General features: G+C 40.4%; 1 protein-coding gene and 1 long non-coding RNA gene across 2 annotated transcripts in view; one reads left to right on the top strand and one right to left on the bottom strand.

Annotated features, from left to right (window-relative positions):
- Positions 1-545, top strand: part of LOC138962171 (uncharacterized) — a 5233-nt gene extending 4688 nt beyond the window's left edge. Inside the window, exon 3 of the mRNA XM_070333896.1 lies at positions 1-545. This exon is cut by the window's left edge and continues 2267 nt beyond it. The gene's annotated coding sequence lies outside the window, so the exon portion shown is untranslated.
- Positions 546-2844: 2299 nt separating this feature from the next.
- Positions 2845-5684, bottom strand: LOC138960914 (uncharacterized). The gene is made up of 2 exons (XR_011454094.1): positions 5331-5684; positions 2845-4207 (listed from the first exon to the last, which is right to left on the bottom strand). It is a non-coding gene; the product is annotated as an uncharacterized lncRNA (long non-coding RNA).
- Positions 5685-7500: the final 1816 nt, after the last annotated feature.

Below are 7500 nucleotides of genomic sequence, written 5' to 3' on the forward strand. Positions count from 1 at the left end.
TTTTTTGTTGTTTTTGTTACCGTAACCACACCTATTTTTTTTGTGTGCCTTAAAACCTTTCAAATCTGGACTTTTCCCAAAAAATTTGCTAATATGAGTTATATAATTATAATCATTTTGGCTTATTTCGCTACATGGCGTCTGGGTTAGTTTCGCACACAGCTTATGTGAGAAAGGTAGCTGGGTGTTAGCTGTATTTACACATTTACAATATCTAATAAATGTCTCTCTTTTTCAAAGATTTGATCAGTGTTTTCTTGTACTTACAGGTAAGTCTGTGGTAGTAAGTGATTTTTTGTCAAATTCCGATCTGCCGAGGAGAGTTAAAAGCATGAAGCGCATTTGTTCTTCTGCTTCGCTTGTCAATCCACAATTAGCATCATGGTGCTGGATTCCGAGTTCACATAATGAAAACACGCGCTGTGAAATCGATTTTACACATCAAGTAACAGCAAAACCTAACTAAACAGGGACAGAAAAAGCAACGCCGAAAGATCAAAGCTTTTTCTCTTATTTTACGGTTGATAGTCAAATATCGATAAAAAGTAGCTTGTAATTTCAGCTACCAAGGGCACATCTTTGTCTGAATGAAAAAAACAATCCCGTTACTATTGAATAAATTCCTATCTGCAAAAATAAAGTAAAATCCCAATGTAGGTTTATTTCTCAGATACCAACATGAAAAGATATTTAAGGTATTAACTATCAAGGCAATTTTAAAGTGCATGCTTTTGCCTGAATACAAAGTGTTCCATTAGATTCCTGCCCGCAAAAAAAGTGAAAATCCCTGCTAAAAGGTTTCACCTATTGTTCTACGAAAATTAACCTAACCTATAGCCATGTCCCTATTAAGTCTTTGGAACAATTTTGAATGTGCATTAAGCGTCTAATCTACATTAGAGATGAGTGGAGATTATAATCACAGCGTGTAGGGGCGGGGATATAGCTCAGTTGGTAGCGCGCTGGATTTGTATTCAGTTGGCCGCTGTCAGCGTGAGTTCGATCCCAGGTTCGGCGGAAATTTATTTCAGAGTCAACTTTATGTGCAGACTCTCTTCGGTGTCCGACCCCCCCCCCCCCCCCCCCCCCCCCGTGTACACTACATTGGGTGTGCACGTTAAAGATCCCACGATTGACAAAAGGGTCTTTCCTGGCAAAATTGCTTAGGCACAGTTAATAATTGTCCACCTATACCCGTGTGACTTGGAATAATAGGCCGTGAAAGGTAAATATGCGCCGAAATGGCTGCAATTACTGGCCGTATAAAATTTCATCTCACACGGCATCACTGCAGAGCGCCTAGAACTGTACCCACGGAATATGCGCGATATAAGCGTCATTGATTGATTGATTGAGATCAAGGCAAAACAAGTCGCGTAAGGCGAAAATACAATATTTAGTCAAGTAGCTGTCGAACTCACAGAATGAAACTGAACGCAATGCCATTTTTCAGCAAGACCGTATACTCGTAGCATCGTCAGTCCACCGCTCATGGCAAAGGCAGTGAAATTGACAAGAAGAGCGGGGTAGTAGTTGCGCTAAGAAGGATAGCACGCTTTTCTGTACCTCTCTTTGTTTTAACTTTCTGAGCGTGTTTTTAATCCAAACATATCATATCTATATGTTTTTGGAATCAGGAACCGACAAGGAATAAGATGAAAGTGTTTTTAAATTGATTTGGACAATTCCATTTTGATAATAATTTTTATATATTTAATTTTCAGAGCTTGTTTTTAATCCGAATATAACATATTTATATGTTTTTGGAATCAGCAAATAATGGAGAATAAGATAAACGTAAATTTGGATCGTTTTATAAATTTTTATTTTTTTTTACAATTTTCAGATTTTTAATGACCAAAGTCATTGATTAATTTTTAAGCCACCAAGCTGAAATGCAATACCGAAGTCCGGGCTTTGTCGAAAATTACTTGACCAAAATTTCAACCAATTTGGTTGAAAAATGAGGGCGTGACAGTGCCGCCTCAACTTTCACGAAAAGCCGGATATGACGTCATCAAAGACATTTATCAAAAAAAAGAAAAAAACGTTCGGGGATTTCATACCCAGGAACTCTCATGTCAAATTTCATAAAGATCGGTCCAGTAGTTTAGTCTGAATCGCTCTACACACACACACAGACACACACACACACACACGCACGCACATACACCACGACCCTCGTTTTGATTCCCCCTCGATGTTAAAATATTTAGTCAAAACTTGACTAAATATAAAAACTGGCACAAAGCCCAAATCGTTTCGTTTTACGACAAAGGAACGGACGATTACCAACAAGCATGCACTGTGCAATCATAGCGCCGAGGTGCTTTGGGTTGTCAATTGGACAAATTGAGCTTAGCCAGAAAAAAAGAAGATTTTTTGTATTGTTTTGATTGGTTACTTATTGGTTGTTGTGCGTGTGTATGGTTTGTTGTTGTTGTTGCTGTTGTTGTTGTTGTTGTTGTTGTTGTTGTTGTTGTTGTTGTAGCAGTTTGTTGATTGCTGGTTGATCAGGGGATGTGTAGAGTATTGCTTATCATTTTGTTTAGCTTGTTTGTTTGTTTGTGTATGTGTGTGTGTGTGTGTGTGTGTGTGTGTGTGTGTGTGTGTGTGTGTGAGTGTGTGTGTGTGGGTGTGTGTGTGTGTGTGTGTGTGTGATATTTGTTTTAGTGAATGTTTTTTTATTGTTTCCAATATTTTTGTTATTTTCTCTCTACTTCTTTCCTTACTTTGTCTCCGTCAGATTTTTGTCTTCTTGTTTGTCTTTCCCTTCTGTCTTTCTTTCTTTCTTTCTTTCGTTCTTACGTTCTTTCTTTCCTTTGAGATTTGTACGCACCGGGCCACAGTTGATAAACGTTTATTTCGTGACAAACCAACGAGATGTCTGGGAAATTCAAACTAGAAACAACTAGAAACAAAACCAAATCATCAAGAAACTGAAGTCAGTGCAGGCCAACACAATTATTATTGACAGACGCAGCTGCGTGTGGGGGAAGGGGAGAGTATAGGGTGACGCCGAGGTGAAGAAGGAAGATACTTGCGTAGCAAAAGTCACTCGGTTTTTCTGTTTTTCTAATTTTTACTAATAACCACAGGAAAACTGCCTGGAAATCAGAAAAACAAAGGCGAAATAAAATAAGGCACTGCCCTTTCCACGTGCACGTTCTTATACAGCACTACTGCAGACCTGTCGGGGCTTCCACGCAAAACTAATACACACTTTCATTTCGGCACATACAAAAAAACACAAAAAAATCAAATCAAATTGTTTTTAAAGTGAGCTACGCGTTCTTTTATTTATCGAATTAATTTAGTGGAATGGCATATTAGACCTGTGTAACTTGTAAAATTAATTTCTAACGAAAAAAATCCCGCTCTGAGCACAATGAAGGGAGCCTGAGGATTTTCAGTACTTTCCCCAAGATGAAGGACTGTACACTTGAGAACATTAACAAGGGCAACGAAACTAAAAACAAAGCTTCTACCACTAAGCGTTTTTGGATGACTGTTTTGACACTGTGCCAAGAAAGGTGTAATCGTTTACAGGCAAAATATCTGTATACCAAAGGCAACAAAATCCAAAGCCCGAATCGGTAGAGTGTCCTATGTTACAGTTCACTATGAGTCTAAATATTTGCACAAACCAAGACGCCTCGTCCTGATCCTTCTTTTCGAAGTGATATATCTCTGACACCAAAAGCGAAGCAAAACTCCAGAAGACATCACTGAGTTGTATGTGTCTCCTGAGGAAACGTCAAAGATTTTCAAGAGTGAAGTTATTCTCGATGACTTATTCATATATGTATCAAAGGTGGAACATTACTTGTAAGGTCATCGCTGGGTTGTGCATGGGTCGGTGTCATGTAGCTTACATGATATCCCCGTACTTACAGCCTTAAATGGCAATCTATTTAGGCCATTACATGAAGATGTCAGCACCCTCAATAACACAGTTTCTGTTGATAAGTGCCTCTATCATCGCTGACGAAACTTCCCTTGATTAAACCGGTCAACCCGAAACCGACGCAGCTTACGTACTTGTCACCGGAGGTGTTGACTGCAAGGCATTGCGCCATGTTGGTGCAGTATGACGTACACTGCGCCATTGTAATGTTGAGGTGGTTTATGACGTAATATGACGCGTCCGTCTTCAGTTCTGTTCCCATTCTGATCGTATAGGAACCGTACAGAAACTTGCTGCAGCCTGCGGAGAAAATGGAGACAAAACGCAATGAGTGAGTGATGATGAGTGAGTGATTGATTGAGTGAGTGAGTGGGTGAGTGAGTGGGTGAGTGAGTGGGTGAGTGAGTGAGTGGGTGGGTGAGTGAGTGAGCGAACGAGCGAGCGAGTGAGTGAGTGAGTGAGTGAGTGAGTGAGTGAGTGAGGGAGTGAGTGATGGGTGGGTGAGCGAACGAGCGAGCGAGTGAGTGAGTGAGTGAGCGAGGGAGTGAGGGAGTGAGTGATGGGTGGGTGAGTGAGTGAGTGAGTGATGATCTGAGTGATTAAGTGAGTGGGTGACTGAGTGAATGAGTGAGTGATGAGTGAGTGAATAAGTAAGTGAGCGACCGAGTGAGTGACCGAGTGAGTGATGAGTGAGTGTGTGAGTAAGTGAGTCGTCTACCCATCCATTCATCCATTCATCTATCCACCCTCTTGTTCGCCCATCGTTTCCTCCTTCTTTGAATATTCAGTGTGTGCTTTGGTTTTTTTAACTTTATTCCCCATCTAAAAGATTATTTAACATGTATAGACACTAATGTGTCCAGGCTTTTGCTATGTGATAAGAAAACAGCCTGGACATAGCAACCTGGCTGCTTCCTGTACAGTGTGGACATTGTTTTGATGAGTTAATTTTATAGCAAACACATATGTCAAAGATAGAGACAGAGAGAGACAGAGAGACAGAGACAGAGAGAGACAGAGATACAAGATACAAGATACAAGATACATGAAATGTTATGGTCCTCATCAATACAAGGAAATTTGGCATGTGTGTGGCAAGACATAATACACTGATACATAGACAGAGAGAGACAGAGAGACAGACAGAGACAGACAGACAGACAGACAGACAGACAGACAGACAGACAGACAGACACAGAGAGACAGATACAGAGAGACAGACAGGGGCAGATCTGATAGATAGACAGGGACAGACAGACACACGGACACACAGAGTTCGCCCGTCCGCTGATTAAATCAAAAACATCTCAAAATGTCCCTCGCTCTGACTCGACACATAAGCCTGTCCGCTGGAGGAATCAAAATAAAATCCCAAAAATGTTGAGGGAATAGAAAAAACATATCAAAATGCCATCGTACTTACTCGACACACACTCCTGGGTGTTGATGGAATAGAAAGTGCCCAGCGGACAATTACACTGGGTTTTGATGCAGTCACTCGTCAAGCCTGCATACGAGGAGTGGAAAATAGCTATTATAATGTATTATGTATCAGTGCATTCTAAATTGACTAAATACCAATAACATAATCATACCGATCATAACATACAGCAACAACGTGATCAACATCATCATCGTCACCTTTATCCTCAAATTCAAGGAACTCTTCATCCTCGTCTCCAACAACAATCATCTTCATCCACAACACCACCACCTACACAGCCACAGACAAAGAACACAACAACAAAAACGACGACGACAACGGCGACGACACCAACAATACAACCACCCGCACCACAACCAACTCCACCTCTAGCACCACCACCAACAACAACATCATCAACAAAATCAACAATAACAACATCAACAAAATCAACAATAAGAACATTAGAAAAATCAACATCAACATCAACAACAACAACAACAACAACAACAACAACAATAACAATAACACAACTACGATTAGAAATGAGTAAAAGCGGTATTAATACTGTACTTTCAACAACCGGAACAGGCGGGTCGACGAGCTGAACCGTTCTCTCCACCTTAAAGCTCCTCGCACCCTTGGTGTAGATCCTCCCCCTGCTGTTCCGACTGTTCGGAATGTCCCACAAAGCCATGCAGCGTCGACTTTTGGAGGACCTGTAGATATCATCTTTACTCCTTTTTGTGTGTGCATGCACTTTAGAGGGTTCCCTCCCTGGATTTCTACGCTTTGTAAGGATCATGTATCCTTATTTTTATATTTAGTCAAGTTTTGACTAAATATTTTAACATCGAGGGGGAATCGAAACGAGGGTCGTGGTGTATGTGCGTGTGTGCGTGTGTGTGTCTGTGTGTGTGTGTTGTGTGTGTGTGTGTAGAGCGATTCAGACTAAACTACTGGACCGATCTTTATGAAATTTGACATGAGAGTTCCTGGGTATGAAATCCCCATACTTTTTTTTCATTTTTTTGATAAATGTCTTTGATGACGTCATATCCGGCTTTTCGTGAAAGTTGAGGCGGCACTGTCACGCCCTCATTTTTCAACCAAATTGGTTGAAATTTTGGTCAAGTTATCTTCGACAAAGCCCGGACTTCGGTATTGCATTTCAGCTTGGTGGCTTAAAAATTAATTAATGACTTTGGTCATTAAAAATCTGAAAATTGTAAAAACATTATTTTTTGTATTAAACGATCCAAATTTACGTTCATCTTATTCTCCATAAGTTGCTGATTCCGAAAACATATAAATATAATATATTTGCATTAAAAACAAGCTCTGAAAATTAAATATATAAAAATTATTATCAAAATTAATTTGCCGAAATCAATTTAAAAACACTTTCACCTTATTCCTTGTCGGTTCCTGATTCCAAAAACATATAGATATGATATGTTTGGATTAAAAACACGCTCAGAAAGTTAAAACGAAGAGAGGTACAGAAAAGCGTGCTATCATTCTCAGCGCAACTACTACCCCGCTCTTCTTGTCAATGTCACTGCCTTTGCCGTGAGCAGTGGACTGACGATGCTACGAGTACACGGTCTTGCTGCATTGAATTGCGTTCAGTTTCATTCTGTGAGTTCGACAGCTACTTGACTAAATGTTGTATTTTCGCCTTACGCGACTTGTTATTAATTGTAAACACATCATCATCGTCATCGTCATCGTCATCTTCATCATCATTACCAGTAGCATCATTATCAGTGTTGTCGTCATCATCATCGTCGTCGTCGTCGTCATCATTACCATCATCAGCAGCGTCGTCGTCATCATCGTCATAGTTGTCATCATCATCGTTGTCGTCGTCGTCGTAATCATCATCATCATCATCATCATTATCATCATCGTCGTCGTTGTTGTCATCGTCATCATCATCGTCGTCGTCGTTGTTATCATCATCATCATCGTCGTCGTCATAGTCGTCATCATCATCAACGTCATCATCATCATCATCGTCGTCGTTGTCGTCGTTATTGTTGTCATCGTCATCATCATCGTCGTCGTCGTTGTTATCATCGTCGTCGTCTTTATCATCATCATCATTATCATCGTCGTCGTCGTCGTTGTTGTCATCGTCATCATCATCGTCGTCGTTGTTATGATC

Source organism: Littorina saxatilis, linkage group LG3, assembly GCF_037325665.1.
Source record: "Littorina saxatilis isolate snail1 linkage group LG3, US_GU_Lsax_2.0, whole genome shotgun sequence".
NCBI lineage: Eukaryota > Metazoa > Mollusca > Gastropoda > Littorinimorpha > Littorinidae > Littorina > Littorina saxatilis.